Here is a 25,812-nt window from a genome sequence, read left to right as displayed (position 1 = left end):
TTAGGTATTATGCATATTTTCTTCTTATTCTTTTAAAAATGGTCTAAAGTTTTAGAACTAAATGAGTAAAGAACATGCTACTAGTATTATGCGCAAGAAAATTGTTTCAACATTAAAACAAAAACTTACATTAATCAAAATATTTGAACATGGTGAATCGACAATGAAGTTCGCCGAAAAATATGGAATTGGCAAGCAAACTTCTCGTAATTTTGTTAAACCAAAACAAATGTTAGCTACTTTAAGAGATTATGAACTTTTCTGGTCTTTTCATAACTTCTTGAGGAAGATGATGATTTATTGAAGATCTAGAAAAACTGACTGTATGGGATGCCGTGTACGGAGGAGCAAAAACTGATCGAAAGTAAAACCAGTAACACTGGTTCGACAATTGAGAAAGATTCTTTCTAATATGGAAATAGGATATTTGTCTAATTGTAAAGAAGTCGAGGCAATAACTGAAATTGTATGTCAAAAAATTTAAATTCTTCAGAAACGTCGATCGAGAAATGATTCGATGGCTATTCGACAGAGCTCGCCGTTCAAAACTTGAGTGATGCATATATCATTTCAAATGCCACAAGAACAGAAGAAGCAGAGCTTGACCCCGAAAATACAAGCGAAGAAGACACTGAATATTATACTGGGTCGAAACAGCGGACTATGTCATTTCAAAGACTTCAAAGGGGATTCGAATGCAGTGATAAAACAGCACTTCGAAAAATACGCAGTGAAACGTTGTTGTCTTGTTCATGGATTTCATTGAAGAATGGTTGTCAGAACCTCAAGGAGGTAGCCGTAAGTAATTGAAAAAGCAATTCTTACATAAAAGTAAAAAAGCTGAAAATTCTTAAACTATCGAATGCATCTATCAATTATTTAAGAATAATAAATTATTTTGAAATACTAATCAAGTAAATAGAAGAGGGTACTTGCTCAAGATAATGAAGAATTTGTTTGTTTTACAGATAAAAGTAATTCCTTGAAATTGTTAAAGTAACTGAGTTTCTTGAATTCCCTAAAATGATAAACAAATAAGCACTATTTTTAATTTTGAAGAAACCTGCTGTTTTGTTTACAAAATTATCTGTAATACGAAAGTTATTTATCAATTTAACCTTTTCCTCAGTTGTTATGACTTTTTTCTGTCGTCTAATATATGACAGAAGAGTTCTCAGAGATTGCGGTTTCTTTGAATTTTTTACACTTATTTTCGATTCGATAGTAGACTGCCATAACCCTAACTCTAGAAACTTACCTTCATATACTGCTGCGACACAAAAGCAATGCGATTTGAAAAATGGTTTAGTTCCTGACACTTTCCTATTTGTCTAGGGACATAAACTGTCCTGGTGTCTGCTTTCCAAAAACGCGCCCAGAGTTTTTGGATTTAGAAGTCGAAAGAAAAAAGAAATGAATCTAAGTTATTGCGCCAGACGTATCTCCTAGGGTCAGAAACGGAAAAACTTACAATATTTAAACCCTAAAAAAAGAAGAAAAAATAATAAAACAACTTTTTTTTTCCTTTTTAGTATAATCGTTTAGTTCTGATGCACTATACAAGTAAGGAAAAAAACAAAATACAAAAATCCCAAATAAACCTAAAGGAATAGGACTGTCAGATGCTAACTCAGCTGGCTGAGTGCCAAGAAATAAAGCGTGTTTTTCTTTCCTCCGAACAAAATACGACTCGAATACAAAGGAATTGGAAAGTTTTTGACTTGCAGCCAAGCTTGGTGATTACGGAAAACAATACGATGAAGTGAAAAAAGAAAATGGCAGCTTATAATCACATTGCGTTCGACGTCCAGACCACTGAAATTTGATTTGGAGGGTTCAAAAATATGGAACAGTGATTACTTTTACACAATTTGTATTGATGTTTCCTTCAAAGAACAAATCTTTGATACAAAGATATCTTGAAACTTCTGAAACACGGTGTTCTGTTCGATGAATTTTGATGAAGTAAAGGTTTTCTTTCGCTTTCATGAGATTAATATGAAATAAAAATCCATTACCCTGCCAGAATAAATTTTGAAACAATTTATCAAACTTTTTGAATAAAAGAAGTTTTTTTTCCTTCCTCCTATCGCAAAGTGTCTAAAATAATTTAGCCTTCTTGTATCTTAAGATTATGAAGTATATTAGAAAATGATGTTTAGAAGTTAGAAAGCATTTATTTTATGAGCTGCAAAAAAATGAAGACCAAATAAATTTTTGGATATATGTTTGGAATTCAATGGTACATCAATGCAGCAGAGTGTGGTAAAATAATATTAAGTACATTTCAATTTTTTTTACTAAATACTATACATTTAAACATTTCAGAAACCTAGTTGATCTCACATTCGAAAGTGCCAAATATTTAAATACGCAGTAACATTCTGCAATGATCAATAAAGAATATCATGGAAATCATGAGGCATTTATAAAAAGAGAATATTCTTTGCATGTTTAAATTTGCTAATATGATTTTATTAATTTTAAGTAAAATGTTTAAATCAATTTTCTGTGAGGATGCTCAGTCCTTTAATGGATACTCTAGATAGGAATACATGGGAATAAAATATGTACTATTACGCTAGAACTGCCATTGAGACGTACAGATTGGTAGAGTTGTTATTTAAATTAACTCGTTATTATAATTTGGCTCTTTTCTATAACTTCGTTCTGTTTCCTTCACCAGTATTCAAATGAGATAGCCAGTGTTTAAACTGAGAAATTTTGGATTTTAAGATAAGCGTGTGTTCTGGCTTCGTATACACGCTACGTGTTTGTTTCCTGGCAGCTCTGATAGTAGTAAGTATTCGGCTTTGCTTTACATTGTTGCGCTCCTTTGATTTTGAAGTTCCGTTAGAATTACTCAGCCAGCTTTGGGTATATTTCATTGTGTTGTCTTTGACTATTTCTCCATGTTTGATTTAATGACTACTTCCATGTTTGACTGTTCTGCCAGCTATGGCTGATATTGTTAACACTAGATGTTATTAACTGTTATTATACTGATATTGTTAACACTAGAGACTGTGGCTGATATTGTTAACACTAGAGACTGTGGCTGATATTGTTAGCACATAAGAGAGATGTTTATGTTCCATATTCTGTTTAAACAAAAAAAAAGTTATTTTAATTTTCTAAAGACTTTGTAATTACTCCAGACGTAACGGTAAATCATTTTACGTCTGTTGGGGTTATTGGACTAATTACCAGTTTCAGATCAAATAAAACCCCACAGTTTCATGGATATGAATGCTGGTGTGAATGTCCAGTACGTTCACAATGTGCACTAGTCATCAGATGGATACTCTCTGTAAAAACAAAATAATAAGCAACATTTCTGTGGATACAGCTTTCATTTCAAATATAGAGTTTCTTGGAGATAGTTTCCTGTCTAAGCAAAAATACATACAGTAATAGACTTAGTTTAAAGCGCAGTTATATGAGAGGTTAATTAGCCTTTCTAGAGAAGTTGTGCATACATGAGACATATTCTTTCTCATGTCAGAGATAGATTTCTACGAGCATTCTCCACGAGAAGAAGACAGCGAAGGTTTAGTGGTTGTAGAATAGCCCAAATATTCATCTAGGTAGGAAAAGTTTTTTTCTATGTTAATTTTTATGATGAATTGAAAATTAATCTTCGGCTCCTGTACGCTTAGAACAGAAGTACTAAAATGTACCTGAATTTCTAGACGAAGAAAAAAGAAGACAAAGGAATTTAAGAAATTTCACGCAAACTTTTCTTTCCTGTTAAAGGAAGTGAATAATCTATACAAAACTCTAGAAATGATTTTAATAACAGGAATGATTATGTTTAAGATTTTCCAGATATATTTAAAAGGAAGACACGTTTTAAACCCGTGTTTGATAAAGCTGAAAAAGCAAATTATCCTCACCGATTTTTCCATTCTTTTATACGGATAGCAGTTAAAATATTCACGAAGAGCTGTGTGGCTAGACTAGAGCTGACGAAATTTCAAAAACTCCACTGTCTGAATTTCACAATTTAAACATATTTTATCTAAAATATTGTGAATGGTACGATCTTTACAAGAAATATATGTATTAGTTACTGGAGGAAAGGCACATAGCAGGTTTTACTGAGCTGTCTAAAATTAGTCTTTTCATGTGAATTTCTTTATTTCGAAGATATTCTCTGAAATGGACACAGCCTTTGGTGCTACTTTGGTAGACGGTTGTACGGATTTTGGCTATTTTTGGCTATTTTTCTTTTGGCGAGTAATACAACTTATGGTAAACCCATTGCTGGATAAGTTATTTATGGTAACCGATACTTTGTTGTCATTTTATTAAAAAATAATGTGTTTTATTATGCATAAATTCCGTGTTTTAAATATTATTTATGGCTTCTAAATAATAAAAATCAATTTAATTTTGCATTTTTATTTGAAATAAAAATTTTGTTGTTTATAATATTTTATATAATTTTATGTTGTGGATGATGTAATCAATGACGTCACCTTACTTAAAAAGTAATTGGTTTTATTAATATCTATAAATTTAATCTAATGTTTTAAACATTATTTATGGCTGTAAATATTAAAATACAATTTAATTTTGCATTTGTTTTAAAAATGATTTTATTATGAATGATTATTTAAATAATTTTAATTGTATGCGTGATGTAATCAGCTCCCTGATTGGTTACTGTATATTTGTGCATTACCGCGCCATTTAAAGTTTTATTATTCATCTCTTCGAATTCCTCAGATTTGAAATGGAATGGCTATGTCTGTTTCGAAAATGAATCTTGTTATTGGTATTTACCAAGAATTATTGGTATTGGAATAAAAAAAATGCCATTTGAGACCTTATTTTGGCCAACCTGTCTTTCCTAATCAAAGATTTATTTATAAATTGTTAATAGCGGCAGAGGAAATTTATTTTAAATTTATGGAGGAAACCTCGCTAATTGGTTCTTCAATGAAGTGCGAGAAATGTGGATTACAGATGAAGATGGTTAAAAGAGCCGATTCAATTATGATTCCGATTTTTTTGTAGTACTTATCAATAAATAACAGGTTAAATGACTCAAAAAAATTTAAGTACATATTTTTCTTTTATTTTAGAATTGTATACTTCAATTTTTGTTAAAAAAATTAATACACTATTTTCAAAAATTGCTGAGATAATTATTGTCTTATATATTTTAATGTTAATTAAATTCTATATAACGTATTTTAAAGTATTTGAATTTAATAATATTCTAATTCTTTTAAATGTTGGTATGATGGTTTTTAATTCGATATTCAATTTCAGTAATATTGTAATCTAACTAAACGTTGGCACAATGTTTTTATAGCGGTGTTTTATTCTCTTTTTTGCTATATGAAAGTAATAATAACCTTACTTTAGTATTTTATACTCATAGTAAATGTATTCAATTACACTTGCCTGCCATCTTAAAAAACGACATTTTCAACAAAAAAATTAATCCATTACTTTTAACGATATTTGTTTTTTTTTTTTTTAAAGTTTCGAATACTTTACTATGCGTAAAAACAGCGTTTTTCAAGATGGCTGACGATTGTAAAAATCGCGCCAACAATTGCGCCAACGTTAATAGCCAAAAATCCGTGCAACCGTCTACCAAAGTAGTACCCAGCCTTTTTATACAGTTAAGAGGGCATTATAAAAACATTTCTTTGAAGTTTAGATAAATACCTCTAGAGACCCTTTTAAATTATCATTTATTTACATAAGTAACATTTCCTATGTTGGAAATGTTAACCATTTTAAATGAACACTTATTTACTGAAATAATAATTTCGATTATCAGTGGGCAAGTAAATAAGTCATTTGTAAAATGTAAGCAGGGACACTGGATTGCTATAACCAGCATAAATATGAGAGAGTTCGAAATGCAATGAAGATGCAGAAACATAAGATTTATTTAAATCAAACAACAAACAATGTTATCCGAGGAATACAATTTTATATTTGTCATTCAGTAAATTTCTACCTCCTGATATACTCCTGTTTTGATTAGAGAGGATTCAGTTTCCCAAAACTACCTTAAGAAATAAAGAATCAGAAGATTAACATTGAATAAATATATTTTTGTGTAAATAATTGAGGAACGTGCTTAGAAACATGAAATATTAGATTCGGCAATCGTATTCGACAGACACTATTTATTATAATTTAAAACTTTTTCTATTGCCGTATTCAAATATTCACTCATCTCATAGCGTTAAAATATTTAATTCTTAAATATTGCATGGAAAAAGGAAAAAGTAGTTTCTATATACCAGGTTTTAGCTTTGCATGAATATTTACAAAATTAGCCAAATATTTTATGTTGATTATACAGAATAAGTCTATGAAGATCATAATAAAAAGTTTCTTGATAAAAGCTTTCTCATAAAAATTTCCATTTAGGGAAAAACTGAAGTATTACTTTCAACATTTTATGCAGTAATTTATTTATTTTATACGGTATTATTTATGCGATGTGCATTTTATGTGATATTTATTCGTTTATTTGAAGACATTATTGACTATTATTAAAACATTCTTAACTATTACACTTTATTAACTATTAAAATAGCTATGCTTATTATATTGGCGGAAACATTAGCTTATTTCAGCGATAAAATAATACCTAAATGATTATGCCACTTTGGCGGAGATGTGTTGTTTTTGGAGAAGATGAGTTTAATTTATATTTCAAAGTTAACCTATAAATTGTTGATTACCATAAATATTGATTACAGTAAATTGCCTTCAAAGGTAATAAAGGCAATTGTTAATAATTTAAGTATTTTTTTTACTTCTATAATAATACAGCAAATTGATACATACATACATATATGTATATATATTGTATATATATAAATGTGTGTGTATGTGTGAAGAGATATACGTAAAGAGAGAGAGAGACTGGTGGAAAATGAAACTCCAACACTAAGAAGTTCTGCTAGATAAACGAAACCCGGGACACGTGTTTGAGCATCCGAAAGCCGCGTTTGCTTTAAATGTGCTATGTAATCATTCCGTGCTTTATTTAACTTCCGGACTGGCCTCTGTGAGCGAAATGTGAGTCAAGAACGCCTTTAAGGAGATGAAGAAGGCAGTCTTATTAGTTTGCTGAGTCTAAACGCGGCCCCGTAATTAGGCTACGGAAAAGTGGATTTTCTTTTCTTGATATTGCAGAAAAACTTAACAGAAATGTATCCACTGTGCGTGCACATTGGTAGCACTAGTTACGGAAAGTCACTGTCTCAAGAAGTCCGGAGTATGGCAACACAAGTGCTAAAACTCAGTGGGAAGAGCGCTGTATTTACCGCATGTCTGTGGCACATCGTAATGCATCTATAGCAGATGTACGAACTTTTATTGGCACCAGAGTGAACCATCAAACTATAACAAGGCGATTACTTAAGGAACAACTCGAGGCCAGATCACCTGCATTTATTTTCTTTACTACTAACTTGTTTTCCTCGTACCTCTACAAGAAATCACCTCTCTGCGACTTCGGTGGTGTCAAGCTAATGCTCATTGGAGGGTGGAGTGGAGATTTGTTGTTTTCTCAGAAGAAAGTCATTTCTGTCTTGATATCAGTGATGGCCATAAAGCTCTTAGAAGGAGGTTAGGTGAACGCTTGGACCAAGTTATCTGCAGGGTAGGTATTTTGAACCTACAGCAGGAAATTTGGTCCAGGAAGTTATTTGCTTTGACAACAGAAGCATTGTAGTTGTTATCCTATACATCCTGAGAGCAAATTTATACGTCAGACTAGTGTTCGCACTGTTATGCTGTCATTCTTGAGCAATACACCAGCGAGTATTTCCCAACAGGTTAATGCTAGTTGCCATACCGCTGCCATTACCCAACGAGCTCTTGAGAAGATTGATATGCTTTCTTGGCCTGCAAGAACACAGTCTCTTTCTCCTATCGAGAACGTGTGGGACATGATCGGACAACAAATCCAGCATTATCCGCAACCAGCACGGACCGTTGCTGGTTTGACTGACCATGGATAGTAGTGATGTAGCCCCATCGCGCAAAATGTCGAGCTTTCCCGATACTACACAATCCATGAGCATTAGTACACTTGCATGTAACAATGTGATAACTACAGCGGTTATTAATGCACGGCCATTTCACATTTGAAATGACGTTTTGAAACATTAATCAAATAATCATGTTTTACTTACAATTCAGATCTCTAAACTGATTTCATCTTTGTTTCAATTTCATTTTACACCAGTGCGCATATATGTATATCTATATAAATCTGAAAGGAAATCCGATTTTAACGTTACACGTGAGGATTTCGTAGCGTCTCTCATGCTCTTGCCGAGATCTGCTCTTCGGCGGCCTTCTACTAAGCAACATCTTTTGTCCTTATTATTACATATTGTTTTTCTTGCACTTAAGCCACGTAAAAGTTTATAGTAAGTTTTAAATAATGCCCCGCCAATATTTTCGGCATATCATTTAAAAACTTCTGACTGAATTTCTCGATTTTTTTAGTCTTTTCTCATTTCTTAATATCGATGTTCAGTTTTCTTAACAAGACTCACACAACCTTTTTTTAAAAAACCTTATTATCAAACATCACTTTCTTAAGACTTAAGCCGCATAACATCCAACAGAAAAATCACAAATTTTTAAGAGCTGCGTATGTTAGATTACCGATGCAATTTTAATTGTCTCTAATTTTTCTCATTTTTTTTTCAATCTTTCATTTCTCAGTTCATTATATCAATGCTTAGTTTTCTAATAAGATGATTTATACATCATTCCTCTTTTTATTATTAACTTTTTGTATTTTTAGCTTTATTAATTAAACATCACTATATGTGCACATTACGTCATATAAAATTCAACAGCAAAATCACAAAATATTTAGAGGCAGCCTAGTTTTTAGAATCAATACTTTAATCTAGATTCTGCAGCCATACATATTTTTATAATCGTTATATATCGTTGAAAGATCTTTTAGTATTGTATTGTCATATATTTTTTTATTCGCTGTATCATTTTATTAATAATAATATATAGCGATAATCTTTTTATCTGAAAAGTGAAAGGTACGCTAAAATTATACCATAAAAAATGTAAGGATCTGGACTAATAGCATCTCTGTTGCTAATGAAATACATTTCAGGTATAATATACCCCAATTCTAATTTTTTGGATATATAGAGTTTCGTTGTCACTAATAGAAATTCTTCAAATAATCTGTGAATCTGTTCTTCACTGTTAACATTACAGTATACTGATTCAGTATGCTTTAATTAAAATTCCAGTATTCTTTCTGCGCTGAAAATTGTACAGCACAAAACAGAATTAAATTAAGTTGTCATGCAATGATCTGTTTTGTTAAACTGAGAGAACAGTGTAATGTATATTATTAACATTTCGTGATTTACGTTTAGCAACAGTAAAAATATAAAATGTAAGAAATGTTAGTTATATTTTTTCTCTTTTCATTAAGGTAATCTGATTCAGAAAAGCACGATTTCGATAAAATTTATTTACTTTTTGTTTTGTCATACTTTAGTAAAGGTACCTGTTGTTGACAGAAAATTGTTATTTTCAATGTATATATTTTCAAATGTAGAAATTTTCAAATGTATAAATTTTCATATGTATAAATTTTCAAATGTATATATTTTCTAGAACTACAGTTGTTTGTACGTGTAAAACGACTAGATGGTCAAACACTTTAGGACAATCCTACCTTTTAATTTTGTTGATTAAATAAAATATTTTATTCAAATTACGTCAACAGCTTGCCTGATGAGTTTCAGTAAACTTACAAATGTGCCGCTGCTAATCAGCGAATATTCTCCCCATGTTTCGAGATGCCGTCTTTTCTTTTTTTTACTATATTTTCATATCACCAACTGCTCTTACAGGGCTTAAAATAAATATCTACTTTTATAAGCTTAAAAGTATACATAAAAATTCTACTTTTGTTATAGATATTTCTGGAAATGTTCTATTATTATTTTTGTTTGCTGCAACGATCAGTGAGATTTTTATTCTAAACATTGACATAAATTAAGATTAATACATATGTTGATGAATTCAATATTTCACTAGTAATAAAGCCTTTTCTGAGCAAACACCTCTCTGGAAAATGATATTTTGTGGTTGCAGTTCTTAGTTTCTAAACGTCGTTGCTCAAAATGGCTTCTAAATGAAATAAATTGATTTACACAAGATAAATCTTCCCTTTTTAAAAAAATGATGTTTTTCTTATATCTTGTAAAGAATGATTGCAAAACTTATTTTACGCTAATTTCAGAAGCTGTGCAAGTACCCATACGATTTGAAGTTATTGAAGTTTAAGAAAACCATATTGCTAATCCTGATCGTTGCTTAATTTATGAGTCTTGGATGGGGGATTGCTTGTTGTTTCAGATATATCACATCTATGAAATTTTAGTAAGATGTAGAAATGCATATTATATTTAGATTAAAAAGTGGCAGGTAAATCATACCTAGCTGTTCAGAAAGTTTGGTCAAAGGAGACAAGCCAATTTTTGTATTTTAAGCCTTATAGAATGTAAAGACTTATTATTGTTAGAATACCTAAAATTTTATGTAAAAGAGCCCCAATCTCTTTTAATAATCAATATACTCAACTTTGTTTATGTTTGCGTTTCCGGATAATTGTTTATGTTTCCGGATATGTATGAAAGCTAGCATTTGATAGAATACCTAGGCATTTCATAGAATGCCGAAAACTGGCTAGCAGTGTATGAGAAAATTAATATATTTATATCCTAGACATTCCGTATAATGTCAAATGACAGACCGATAAAGCATGAAACACATCTTCGATTCATTTGTGCAAAATCCGTACATTTAATACAATCATTCCATAATTACAGACATTTAATACATTCATTCCCTAATTCGATAAATTTCATAAATTTCCATAAATTGTTTTCTAATTTTCTAATACATACTAAGACATACTTTTTATTTTGAACACTTTCATTTTTCTTTACATATTTTAAATAAAAAAATTAATAATAATTTTCAAAACAACATTTGTATTTTTAAGGAATGCATGTATTTTAAATAATAGCCTTTTGTATTTTGCTTAATAGCTTTTGGCATCTTATAAAATGGCTAATTATTATATACAGTGCCTAGAAAAAGTACTTGATAATTATCCTACTTTGCCAAAAAATGTCAGGCATTCTATAAAATGCTTTACCGGTAACATATATATGAATAAAAGTTTCCATTTGATAGAACTGCATCCAAAAAAGAAAGCAAATTATAATGATGATTTCATACCCATATATTATGCCACTATGCATCTATTATGATATATGCAGTGCAAGTGTAAACATTTTTGAACCTTCCAGCTCTTCCATCTTGCCACTAGAAAGCGTAGTAAAACTCAAACCCCTAATTAAGCATATGATGTGAATTTCGAAGAAAAAAATTTTGTCATTTTTCTTGCACTTTATATAAAAACATATTTGCATTAAATTGCCATCCGTCATGCTGGGCAAAATTTAGAGATTATTTTTTTCTAATTGATAAATACCATACTGCGAAATTTCTCGCTATCTTTAAGACTATTTTTTCCTGCACACCCATTCTTGTCTCGCTGACTGTTTTGTTACAGTAATAATTAGGTCATTAATTATAGATTGCATAATTTGTATCTAACTGATGAATTAGTGTGAAATATTTTATTCTTCCACATATTTCTTAAAGAGTTATACATTTCTGAATTACATTCAAATTTAAAATATAAAAACTAACGGTAAATTTATTCTCGCAAGTAGCACTGATATGAGGTTCTGATTTAAAGAAGATACAGATGATCGTTATCCATCTAAAAAATTAAGTCATTTCGTGATGAAGACAATTAGAATTCTGGCAAATAGTCTAGAAGAAACTAGTTTGCAAACTGAAGGTGTTGGAAAGGAGATGAAAAATACTGCTTGGGCAGAAAAAAATACTGCAATGGAAATTAAAGGGTTTTTTTTATTTGTTTCTTTAATCGAATATGAGAAAGCTTGCAGTTAGAATAAAACATGCCTCATTTTTACAGGAACAATATTATAATCAAACGCTTCTTAATAGTTACGAAATTTGTTTTATGAATTGGTATATTATTTTGCCGAAAAACAGTTCGGGTCGTTCTAGAGTGAAGAATAGGTTAGATATTTTAAAACAACTAATCGGTTTGAAGACCATATAGAAGAAAAACCTGCAAATAAAAATCTTCATCAAAATGGATGATACTGAATGAAAGAATTCTGCGAATATAGAAAATATACATACGGTGAAAATGAAAGGAGAAAACACGTATTTTGGCAAAATGAGAAAATAACAAAATGTATGCTCTTTACATTGAAATGTTCAGTACATCTGTAGCAATCTCTTATGTGCAATTTCAGCAAGGCTCAAAAAGGAAAATTTTTTAAATAAAGTTTTGCTCTAATGATAAAAAAGTTTCAAAAGTGTAAAGGACTTTTAGTACTTTTTTAGTTTCATCAAATGCTAAACAATTTTATTTGTATAGAATTTTTTTATATTCATCTATTAGTTTACAATTTTAAGAGCAGTTTATGCATTCTCGGAGTTTAATATGAGCAGTACTTGTAATAAAGTTTAAAAACTCAGCAATATTTGAAATTAATATTTTGTAACATAAAAGGGAATTTTGAAACATGGGTTAAGTTTATATTATCAGTGGAAACATTTAATTATGAGAACGTTTAGAAAGAATATTTAAGCTTAAACTGATTTATTAATGTAGGCTTAAAATTTGTTTAGGCTTAAAATAAGAAGGTTAAAGAAAGATTAATAAAATTAGTTTTACCTTTTACCTATCTGCATGGGAAATAAACTGTTTCCAACTAATATTTTCTCTAACTAAAACAATATATCGGTAAATTATTAAATGGAGAAATATGTTTAAAATATGTTTTGCTAAACGTTGAAAAAATATTTCTTGCTTTATATCAACCGGTTTCTCTCTCGATAATACTCATAGTTCCCTTATAGGATGAAATATTTCTTGCTTCTGAAGTTCTTTTGCTTTGTTAACCTTCCATTTGCGCTTCCAATCGATGCCAATATTCGTTTCTGTGACCCATATATTTGAAATCGCAGTCACTAGAAGCCAGCAGTTTTTGCTCTTTTTTTTCCCTCACTTTGGAAAAGAAACTTGTAACTGCTTCAAGAGCTTTTCCCGAGTTATTCTAAATAATCCGAATTTGCTCCCTATTTATAACACTACCATGAATTAGAGGACACTAAGAAATATTACTACGAATAACTGCGGCTTGTAGATATTAACATCAAACATTTTGAAAATATTTCAAGAAATTTTGAAGAATTGGATGTAATTCTCGTTATTCGAAAAGCTACTTTCAAGCACTGAATTTTTTAACTGAAGAATTTAAATACATTAGTTTCATTATTTAAGATTACAATCTTCATACTGGTGGGATATAAATTTTATTGTAAAAATTTACATCCCACCAGTATTTAAATTATCTTTAAATTACGTATTCAAAGAAAAGCCTTAGTTATTGAGTTACTTATGTTTTATGTAATCTCGCAAAATCATGATTCAAAAGAGGCCATTTTATAAGTATATAAAAATGCATTGCTAAAGAATTAAATATTGTATGGAAGTAAATAGTAAGTTAAGTTTTTATTTTAAATGTCTTACTTGAAATATATCTTGAAGCCATCTTTGTAAAACGTTCATTTCATGTCACCTTAATTATTCACACTATTATTATCAGGAATTTAAAGCAGTCTAGTGATTATCAAAGTTTAAACACAATAATTTAAATATTTACATGAGTATTTTATATACTAATGCCTCCCAAGTATAGAAGAATTGTTATAATGGTATAGAAATATAAAAATTTTTGATGAATGTTATGTAAAATCATAAAAACTTGGTACAGCAGTGCAACAGGGCTATTATTCACAATGAGGTCCTGTTTCTAGTCCGCTTGCCTCTGTCTTGCCTTGTTAACGCCTGGCACAGTTTGTCTATGCAAAATGTATTCAATATAACGTAATATAATCATAGAATAGGTAGGTCTCTTTATTTCATAATAATCTATATTTTACATATATTTAAACAATAGCGTACTTTTGATAAAATGATATGTTTTCAGATAGTTATTATTTCATGGAATAATAAATATAGTTATTAATTAGATATGAATAGGAACATCTTTGCTTGTCTTTTAAAAGACGAATTAACAATATAAAAAATAGTTTAGTTATCTGAAGCAGCTAGATTGGCTCGTTTGATAATAAAGAAGTTGAAAGTACACAATATATCAGAATTTGGAAGATTTTTTTCAGAACCTTTTCATATACAAAATAAATGAATATAAGGAAAGAAAGAAAATATGAAAGAAGTGAAATTTTAACGTCGCCTACATAATTTGTTAAGGTTTTTCATACACTCGTTGGACATCACAGGTTACCAACCTACCCTTGGAATCATTCCTAACAAAATGTTTTTGACTTTTTCAGCTTATTATGAAGCACCGCTTTCTCCTCACTAACAAAATATTTAAAAGCAGAATATCTTTAGATTACTCTATAGAGTGTTAGGGGTTGCCATTTTTTTATGCTCGTTACATTATTTCTTTGAAACCTAGCCGAGTAAGCGGCCAGAGTTATCGCAATAAAGTTAGTTATCGCACTTATAAAATAGTTATCGCAATCAAAATAGGCAAAGATTTGAGTCATGTTAGTTTCATTTCATAAAATTATTTAATATTTCCTATTATATAACTCATGATTTACATGCATTTTTACTTAAATAAATCAGATTAAAAGTAGGAAAAGTATTTTTAAGAACTGCGCTTACTGCTTTTTAATCGCTTGGTTTGCTAATCAGTAGCAGAAAGATTTAATTGATTATTTAAATATCTTAGGTTTGACTAAACGATGGTGCCTGGAAATAATATGTATTCTATTTGAGGCAGGGGCACCACATTTTTTTCACAGAACTTAATTTGCGAATTAAAATTGAAGACTAAATGTCGTACATTTTGCCGTATAGCAAGAGTCTCGCGCTCTGGAAATAAAACCTATTTTATGTCGAACAAAATTGCCAAATTCCGCTTTCAGATCGTTACTTTCTTAAGCCAAAAGTTTTTTAATTTGTATAAAATATGTAATAAATCAAAAACAAATTCGAAATTAAAAATTAGTTTTTCTAGATGGTCATGTTGAAGGAGAGTGCAGCGTATATTAAATATTTGGTGGCTCTACGTGCCGTAGTTTTTCACAATGCGAGGAACATGTCTACGTAAAGATTCTTCATTAATTTTTTCTAAATAAATACATCGCGATAACATGTTGGGGCAATAATTTGAAAACTGTTTCCGACATTAAAATACAAGAAGGGACAAAAAAGGAGTTTTGAGCTCAAGAGCACTAAAAATATGTAAAAACCGAAAGGAAATAGTTTGAATATCTAACCTTTTGCGGTCGAATTACTTTTCATTCCTTATAGTCTCATTCAAGAATTTCGGCATCGAGGAATGTTTTGGAAAATTCAACAGTTTTCAAATGCTTAATGGTGTTAAAAATTTCTTTAGTCAGTGTGTGCAATCTAAGTAATTTGAGTAATAATCTAAGTAATTTTCTAAGTATTTGAAATAAATCGTTTCAATATTTATTTTTAATTTATTGTATAAGTTGTTGGATGTGTAGGTAAACGAGTTCTTTATACGAGCACGAGTTAAACGTTCTAAAACGTGTTCTGTATATGAGCACGAGTTAAACGTTCTTAAACGAGAAACGAGTTCTTATATTATTTGACGTTTCATATTTAAATACTAGCATTTAGTTTGCAGAAAATATAATTTAGATATTTGCACTCATACCGGATGATTTATGCATTTTGTCATACCTCGTAACTTTGATGATAATAATTTAATCAGTTGAATAAGATAATTAATACATTTATATAATTGAAAATGAGCGCCGGTTTCCAATTCGCATTTTAATTTCCATTTCATTATTAAGCAGAATGGAGAACAAAGTTAAAATTATATTTTCTGCTACAAATGTTTAAAGTGACTGATATCGTTAAAGAAGAAATAATTCCTGAAAACGTAAATTTTAATGCGATAATATTACATATCGATGTTGCATTATATAGAGTTAGCTTCCTAAAGCATCTCAATTATGAATATTTTATGCTGACAGTTATTGAAATGCTTTTAATTATTGTAGCAGGTTAAGGACAGGGTTTCAGTAATAGTTTCTCGCACAGATACGGAAACTAAATTATTTGGATTTAATCAATCAGGTTAAAACCATTTTCCACTCAAATTTAATTATCTCAACCTTCTTGGCATCCATTGCTGCAATGTTAGATTAATTAAATGTCACTATTCAAGTGAAAAGAAACAAACGATTTGGACAGCAGTGCAGGAAATTAATATACATTGAGTGTGCCAATCACTTTTAATTAGAGAAAAAATGTAGTGAAGCTAATTTTTTTATACGAACCTGCTCAAATATTTTGTTTATTTGAGGTTTTTAAGAGATGGTTAAAATTGCTATAGCATGGTTGACATTTTTTCTCTCCTTCTCTTTCTTTTGTCTTTATCGAATTATAAAATAGCATTTAAAGCTATATCTTAAACTTGTTGTTTTCTTTCAAAAAGAACTAAATGTTGCATTTGAAAACCAGAGTTAGAGGTAATCAAAGATTAGAGATATTTATTTAAGCCAAGGGAGGGGGAATTTATCCTCCGTTTGGCATTGTCAGTAAACAAATACCTACTAGTATTTACTCGAAAACGGCAAAAACTTCATTTTGAGCATAAGGTAATAAATTATGTTTTACTTCCTGATTTTCAGAACGATATTAATATTTTTACTTTACAAGGTGGTATAAGGTAACTTCAAAACAAATTATAAGTACAAAATAAGATAAATCTGAATTTTTTTTCATATTAAGTAATACTGTAAGTATGTTATTTTCTGTTTAGTCATACCATTCATTCAAAAGAATTCCAAAGACACTTGTTATGAAAACTTGTGTAACGCTCATTTTACACTTTCCAGTGTTTAAAGCAATTGAAGTACTCAAATTGAAAACTGGATGAGAATAAGAATCAGGAATTGCGCCTGAAGATATTTATGGAAGAGGAACTGACTATAGAAATACGAGTTTGCCTGCAATATGAAAATAAAACGAAACGATGAACTTGGAACGAAAAGGAATTTCGCAGCGATATTTTTTGCGAAACTGTAGAACGAAATTTAGTGGTTTTGTATGCCTAATATATACAATAGTAGTGAATAATGCTGAAGATATGCATTTAATTTGCAGAAGTACCTAATATATTACAAATTTGCAAAGCTCTTGCTAATATATCATCTACATCATCAATTTTGTTAAATTTAATTATACAACTGTTCGTATGCAACTCCGACTGTGAGCACGTTGTACTTGACAATGTCAGTATCTCCTTGCAAGTACTTTCCAATGTTCAAGTTAAGCAGCAGTCATCAGCATTTTTCCCTTAATTTCAACAACAGTATCATCACCGTGCACTTTCTCTTTTTTTTAGTCAATTCACGAAAGACATAGTACTAAGCTGTAATTTATTTTAAATTCCATCAACATCATACGACATGCTGAAAAGCTTCTAAGCCAGTGGGCTAGCTGTTCTGTCGATACCGAAATTAAAAAAAAAAAAAAAAAGGGAGCGTCTCGATAAAATGGTGAAATTTTTAGTGTGAATGAAAGAACAACTGGAATGAGTATATTTTAGAATGTTACCGTGGAACATGATGACAGATAGAATACTTAAAATCTGGCATAAACAGAAATCTCAATTTGGCGTAGATTTTAAATAAACTCGACCAATTTCTAAGAGGATCACACAAAGGTCCCCTTTTTACAGCAACAAAAACATTTTTTGTAAAGAAGAAAATGACAGAAGCGACTACAGTTTTATATAGAAATGACTGAACGGAGCACCATTCGCAGAGATTCCGCAGTGTCTGCTCTCGGAGAAACGGCTAGGTGGTAGGCTTTAGTTTCGGAATCCGACCCATTTAAAGTTACAACTATAGAAAACTGAATCTTATAAACCTCCCCCCCCAGAAAACCGAGTCTTGTACATCCCCAGGAGGTCATTCTATCACACATAAAAAGCTTTAGAGATCGTCAAGAAGAAATAGATAGAAATTTAAAGGCATCAAATTTCTGTTCAGCTGACGCTATGGATTTCGTCAGGCTGTCAGTTTCTTTGGCGGCAGCAGCAGAAACTCTGTCATCGATTTGTTATTAGACAGCAGAAATTCATTCTTCAATCACTCGAACTTTATTTTCAAGTGTGTCAATTCTGTCTTCAATAACCTCAAATTTGTTTTTTTCACCCTAGTAATTTCTCTTTTCCTCTTGATCTGTTTCAGTCTTACTTAGCCCGCATTTATCTCTTCTTTAAATACAGTAAAGCTGTCACCACTTGTCGTAGTTGCTCTCAATTCGCTTTTGTCACCGGCGTTCAACCTCATTTCTGATACAAAAATTGATACGTACCTATGTGCCTACAGGTTGCGAGATTGAATGTACACAGAACCGATGCTAGATTGATAGGATTAATTTTTCCAAAAGAAACACTATACAGTTCTGGAACGTTTTACAAAAATACTAGTACAGCTCTTTTCGGTATAACAGAGCACAAACAAAAGTTACCACTTTAAATTACCAAGTTTGCTAAACACAAGACAATATACAAAGCCTTGGTGCGAGTATATACTCTGAGCGTAATTCTGAACTAACATGAGAACTGATTTTTCTCTCCGGCCTTATACAGTTTCCCCTCCTCCTTTTTCGAGGAAGTTTTAGTACCTACGACTTGCTTGGAGCTCTCTCGTGTCATTTACGTCAATATTAAATGGACTTACCTTGTAATCCTATTTTCCCAGCAAAGTTTTCCGTTTCTGCAGTCTTTCAGGTTACATTATGCTGAAAATAATATAATTTCCTTATAATTTCATTAAAATTATTTACTTATACACGAAATTCGTAAAGATATAAAGCATTGTACTTTTAAAATATTACTGATAGCAGAAAGAAAAACGAATATAAAAGTATCAAAGTTGATGAACATTACTTAAATATTTTTAAGCTTTGAAAAGTCATTGAAAATGCATTAAATTAAGATTGGAAGTTTTTATTTAAAGGATATGCAACATGCTGTATTAAACCATTTTAAATATTTTAATAAGTTTACACATTTACTTTCAGGTAGTAGATTATTCCATTCATGAAGATTTTTCTGACAGCTACTTGATTAAACAGAACATTTAAAAGTTGCTTGTCTAGCCTTGCTAAAAGAAATTACCTTTACCCTTTATTTGCGCCTGCATTTCGGAAACCCACGACACCGTCAAGCAATCCATTTCACCTTCAAACTTGCATCATAACGAATTAGTGTTTTGAATCTTAAACAATTTGGATAATGAAAAACCTTTTCAGAATAACAAAGAAAAAAAAAAGAAAAAAAGAAAACGGAGGAAAAAAATAGAGAAGAAAAGAAAACAAAATCAGATTAACTTTTGTCTTCAAGGATTTCCCGTGAAGAAAAACCAGAGTCCGCACTCCTGCTTTTAAATAAGCTCACAATGAAAGCCGAGGCAAACCACAGGACAGTTATATGTTTAAGGGAAGAAAGGTTTCAATGAAAGATAGTTAAAGATGAATCTAATTTGGAAATGTGGTAATTGTGCTTAAACCGTCTCGTTGTATACCTTGGTAACAGCCTTTTGGTAGATAAATATGCACAATAATTTTACTGAAACATTGTCTCATGTTTTTTATATATGCGTACACGTTGTCAGCTAAGTGTGCTGTCGGTTAAATATCTTATCGGCTGAAAGTTCTGCCAGCTAAATATCTTGTCGGCTAGATGTCCCATCAGCTAAATGTCCGTATAGGCTAAATATCCCTGTCGGCTAAGTCGGCTAAATACCCTTGTCGACTAAATGTACTTGTCGGCTAAGTGTCCTGCTAGCTAAATGTCAGTGTCAGCTAAATGTCCTGTCGGTTAACTATACCTTGGCAAAAGAAGCAGCAAATGGTACTATAACAGCAATAACCTATTTACCAAATCCAATATCACTTTTAAAATCAAGACTTGAACAAGACTTGATTTTACAATGGAAACTCATGTGGTCACAAGATAATACGAGCAGACGAACTTTTATGTTTCTACCAAAACCAACAAGAAATTTAGTTACAACAAATAATGCAATGACATATCTTCTATGAGCACATGGACCTTTCATTTCATATCGTTTTCGTTTCGGCTTGAATCATACAGACAACTGTATATGTGGACCTGTTTGAATGTGCAATCACTAAAGACCTCCACTTTCGTTCTTTCACAAGTGAAAATGCCCAAGGATGGTTCAAACAACTACTCAGAAGTAAATCTCTCCGCAAAAAACTTCATAATTTAATGGAATATATCATAGAAAATTGTGATAATCTAAAGGCAGCATAAATTAAGGCATCACAATTCCACATCAGCATTTTTTCGAGATAATTAGTATCACTTCAAGACAGCCCAACTTCAATCAACAAATATGAAACTTACTTCACACTAACTATAAAATTTCTGAGAGCTTTATCAGAACTTACTTCAGACTAATTATTAACTTCAACAGATAAACTTTAACAGACTTATTAACTGTGCACTATAATGAACAGTGAACTATTTATGAATTATTAACTATTTATCAACTGTGAACTATTATTGCAATTCAACATACCATCAAAATCCTATTTTATTTATTATGTATATAACCAAAATTTTATATCTAAATCTTTATTTGAACTCTACATTACGCATTCTATATTCTATGTACGTACCATCAATATTTCTGTTCATATCTTATGAATTCTGTCAATGTATGTCAAGTATATGTCAAAATTATGTGTACATCAAAATCAAAATTTTTATTGTAATATAAAATTTTAAATAAACGTGGTCCCACTGAGTGAGCAATAAAGCTGAAAGTCTTCATGGCGGCACAGCTGCTCACCCAGTGGTCTCCTGTCGGTTAACTATCATCGCTGAGTATCTGTGACCGCAGTCGGAGCTATGCACTCGAAAATGCAGCTTTGAACATAAAAAATGCAAAAATAGCAAACTATTTCACTGAATTTATATTCACACACGCTTTCGCTGAGTTTATCTGGTAAGGAATGTTCAAACACATGATCTAACTTTGAGCTAGTTGAAAATAATTTTATATTTTATGACTCATATGCTATGATGTTGATTGTAAACTGTACAATTTAAAATAACATTTATCTGTCCTAGATCGAGCCATACGCTCGTGCGATTGAGAAAAAATACGCAGATAATGTTTTACTTTTCTATATTATAGGAAATTATTCGGCTAGCATTACGTTAATATCCGAAGTTGTGCGATGCTTAGTGAAATCATCAGTGATTTGCTAGAACAATTTTATTTTTTTGAAAGTAATTTTAGTTCTTCTTTCATTTCCGCACGCCTTCACTTATTTTTCTGTTTGTGTCTCATGCTTCGATAAAATGTTCCTTTTCGTAAGTTAGCAAATACAATAAGTTGCTTACTTTTACTTTATTTTGTTAGTTTATGAGTCTTAATTTTCCCGAAGAGAATCTATATTTTCCTTAAAGGCTTCCTAAGGTACATCATAAAATGAAAGTTCTTTATCCTTGAAGTCTTTGGATAGTATGAAAATCGTAAGAAAGATAAAATATCTTTTTCTTTGCATCGAATGTAATAGCTTTTGATCGCAATAGTTTCTCTATCGATTTAAAATTCAGCTTTATTCAAAACGTCAGAGCTGGCCAGAAAACAATGATAGAAGGCATTGCAAAAATACCCACTCTAAGTTTCAACAGAAGCGGGAGAGAAACAAAAAGGGATAGCAGAAGGGAAATGTTATTAGGACCTTTGGGATCTGAAGAAAAGATGAAGATTGGCAAGTTGCCACCAGCTTCTTTTTTATCCCGACCCCTCCATTGTTGCTTCTCCTGTAAACATTCCTTGCCGTCTCCTGGGGGGTGGATGAACTTTTCTTGCAGGGGTCTGCTGCCAGACGGCGCATCTCTTCTGACCTTATTCGCATTTCTTTGGAATGCGGGGAATGTCCGGTATTCTTTCCTTTTTCTTTCCTGGACACTTGAGAGATAGTGAAAAAAACAAACTCGAAGGACTTCCTCACTATTAAGAATCGTAATAACCTTGGCTGCATAGGGTTGGAATTCAGAAAGCAGAATGCCCTGAATACTTTATTTTTAATTTGCTGTTTTTCTTGCTTATATTATGAGCCTGTAATTTTCTGCTTATTAAATTAGATGTCGTTATTGCATCGATTTAAAGAAGTAACAGATACTGCAGTATAAACAATTTCTTAGTAGTTATAGCAAAATTATATCAACCATTTCGAAACAAAAAATGTCATTAACAGTTTATTGTTATATATTTTCGGATCATTTTGTTTCCGCAGACTGAATACTTTTGCTGCCGATTTATTTAATAATTTAGCATTTCAAAACTTTATAGTAGTAAAGATATTTCTTTCGAATTGGGAATGGATAAAACATATATATCAACCATTTAATTGCTGCGTTTTTAAACTTAGCATATTTATCCGTCAGTTTTTAATTATGTTTCTATTTCAGTTTTCATTTTTTTTTGCTTATATTTCCAAAGAGACTGCATGCCGCCCAACCAGGATAGTGGTTAGTGACTCTACCAAAAAGCCAGGATTCGAATCCCGGAAAAGGCGGGGATGTTTGTAAGTGTATAGGATCTGTGCTGTATAGGGACACTCAAAATATGCGGCGAGCTGAAATTCCTCTCAAGAGATTGGATTTAAGGGTAAAGTGGGTAGGAGGCTCTTGGATCCGTCCCTTCGGGCTGCTCTGCTTCAAAACTGGGGGCGGAACTGAGCAAAGTCGTACTGTCATAGCGCAGTACCGAAGGATAATGTCAAAGACAGGTGCAATCTTGTTCTCCCCACGATGCATTTCGTTGGCTTGCTCTGAATTCAGACAAGCAAGATCAGCTACAACAAGAATTGGACTGCATTGCTTATTGAATTCGCAGTCGGATAAGTCTTCTTTTGGAGTGTTTCATATTGTAAAATCAATACTTCAACAGTTTTCACTAGCATAAATATTACCTAAAATTTAAGCCCTTAATTGCTTTAAGTTACGTAAATATATGGGTGAGCAGTTCGCATATCTAATAAAGGAGGAGGTTTCACAATTGTGACTTTTAGTAATTTATGACATTTAAATCCACAGTAGTCCTAGTATTCTGTAAAAGGGAATATAAAAATTTGTTTTTGCAATATATATTTCGTAAATATTTTCGGAATTTTATACGTTAAGATGCATTTTTTTTAAATTTTGATTTTCAGTGTTTATTTGTATTTGATTTGAGGAAATGTTTAAATAGAACATGTTTCTTAAACTAAATTTATACAATCATACCCTGCAGCATAAATCTTATAAACGTTTCAATATGATTTATAAATCTACGTAAATCTAAATAATGATTTAGTTCAAACATGCAAGTGCCTTCTCTTTCTGTGCATGATAAACGGCAAGAAGCTTAATAATGATGAATGCTGTTGTCAACCAAACAATATGAAATGAGTAATACTATAAAAGTTGGGTATTATGGACATCATACTCAATTAAAGGTAAATATTCTTTACCATTAAATCCATACATACGCTAATTGCAGAATGTAAAATCGTGAAATGTAATAAAAACAAAGTCATTACATGCTTCAATAATGTGTTACATTGAGATGTGTTTACTTAAGAATTCAAAAACGCAATTAATAGGAATGGTTCAGGATAAATAATCATTATTTCAAAGGCTTAAAAATATAGAATGACATAACTACGAAATAAGCCAATGTGATTTGAGCATTGCTTTGCAGAAACATTTTGTCTGAGACGATAGAGTATAATATCGACTGCTGATAATTTAAGCTGCTAAGTTCTTGAGCAATAACATTTACGAACTGAATGTTGAGAAGAATGAAAGAATTAGACCTGAAATATCTTCGGCAGATTCCCTCCGTTCTATTTAGCATCAAATATTCTCTTCTCCCATCTTTTTATTCCCCGCTCTTTCATTCAAAGCACGTAATCAGAAGTTTGGATGTATCGAGAAAATTTGGAAAGAAAAAATACTTCGAAATTTACTCCATCCACTGAATTCCTTAGGAATATAAGATGAGATGAAGTCTTAGATACATCTCAGTCTGATGCTAATGTGCAACGTAAGCTTCTAAGACGTCTGTGTTGTTTATTTGAAGCTAGAATAAGTTTCAGGCAGAGGAAAGAATTTTTCTTTTTTTCAGTAGCGAAGGTTTACGTGGTAGGATTATTAATTTTCAAAAGTTTACATTTAATGACTTTTTACATTCATTCTAAAATTTTTTAGATAAAAATTTCAGTTTCAGTATTATATATTTAGATTTACTCATTTATTTTATCAAATGAAATTCCATTCAATTATTTAGAAATTCTGTGCTAATGTTAATTTAGGTTATTTATGTTCTTTTTTATATACCATCGTGTGCTTTAAGAAATCCTCTGAAGTTATGAAAAGAGTTTATCCACTTCATATGTTTAAAGTATTTCGTCTGCGGAAGAGAATTTTATATAAATCTTTCGTTAAAGTTATTACTCTGAAATTAACTATTTGTTTTTATAGTTTTGAAAAATTAATTCTAAATTACGTTGCTTAACCACGATTTTCTTAATTTTTATGAAATCTGATACATATGTTGTAGTGCAATTAGTTAACTTATAAGGTTTTTTTCGCCTCCTTTCAGCGTGCCTTCGTGGTGGATCGGCAGCACATTCTCAAAGTAAAGGTTCGAGTTCCGGCAAGGGCACTACTCATTTTCCGGTCTACTGCTTCAAAAATCCTAAAGAATAAATTTCAATTGTATTCTGGAGATTTCATTTTCTAACTAAAGAAGATTATTTGTGCTTCTGGATTATGACGTAATTCTGATGGGAAAATAAACGTTCCTAATTTAAGTTCATTTTACTTTACTTGGCTTTTATGAAAAACATTTATTTTTCCCTCGGATAAAAAGAGTCTGATGGCATTTTCTTTCATAAATATCTTTCAGCAATTTTTTTTATTAAATGGTTGACTAAAATTAATTCATTAATTTAGTTAAGAGAAATTACACAAATCTAGTACAGCTTTTCAGAATTTTGTGAGTGGTAACGAAAAACGCTTTCAGAGAAAGAGATATATCAGCGAATATAGCACTTATCAAACTTTTTGTTTTTTTAGATCTTTGAAGTTCTTGAAAGCTTAAAACTGATGACGTGACATTAAAGTCTCAAGAAACTCCTAACAAACATTACACTTAACCAGGAATATTCTGCATATGGTCCCTTACTTATTTTCTAACTGAATCTCAGCTAATAAACGAAATTTGATCTAGGTAGTAAGACATATATTTATATTTAGAGGATCAGTAATAGTAGATGATGAACATCGACTTCTAACGGAATAGATTAAACTACAAAAGACATCAGATCAGCAATGCTATAGTCCTCCCATGCTACCTCTTTAAAACTATACTCCTTCAAATATTACTTTCGATGTATAGGTTTCATAGCTCCGTGAATCCACTGAAGAACATGAATTTGAGAAGCCTGTTTCCACAGTTATTAAAAGATGAAGATTTTATAGAATTGGTAAACATGATAAACTCTCCTAGTTAGCAGATATCTCTTTCTAGAGCATT

At 31.1% G+C, this 25,812-nt stretch overlaps 1 protein-coding gene and 1 long non-coding RNA gene across 2 annotated transcripts in view; one reads left to right on the top strand and one right to left on the bottom strand.

The window, feature by feature from the left end:
- LOC146997169 (uncharacterized) overlaps window positions 1–25,812 on the bottom strand; it is a 60,691-nt gene that overhangs the window by 8,225 nt on the left and 26,654 nt on the right. The window contains exon 2 of the long non-coding RNA XR_015041172.1: window positions 18,925–18,985. This is a non-coding gene — a long non-coding RNA (uncharacterized LOC146997169). The remainder of the gene's footprint in view (window positions 1–18,924; window positions 18,986–25,812) is intronic.
- LOC118186000 (uncharacterized) overlaps window positions 1–25,812 on the top strand; it is a 43,795-nt gene that overhangs the window by 4,621 nt on the left and 13,362 nt on the right. The gene's annotated exons all lie outside the window — the stretch shown is intronic.

The sequence above is a fragment of the Stegodyphus dumicola genome, chromosome 5 (assembly GCF_044657685.1).
Source record: "Stegodyphus dumicola isolate Sdum_Otavi_A_Nest chromosome 5, ASM4465768v1".
In the NCBI taxonomy this organism is placed as follows: Eukaryota; Metazoa; Arthropoda; class Arachnida; order Araneae; family Eresidae; genus Stegodyphus; species Stegodyphus dumicola.
This window is presented reverse-complemented; position numbering and strand designations above follow the sequence as displayed.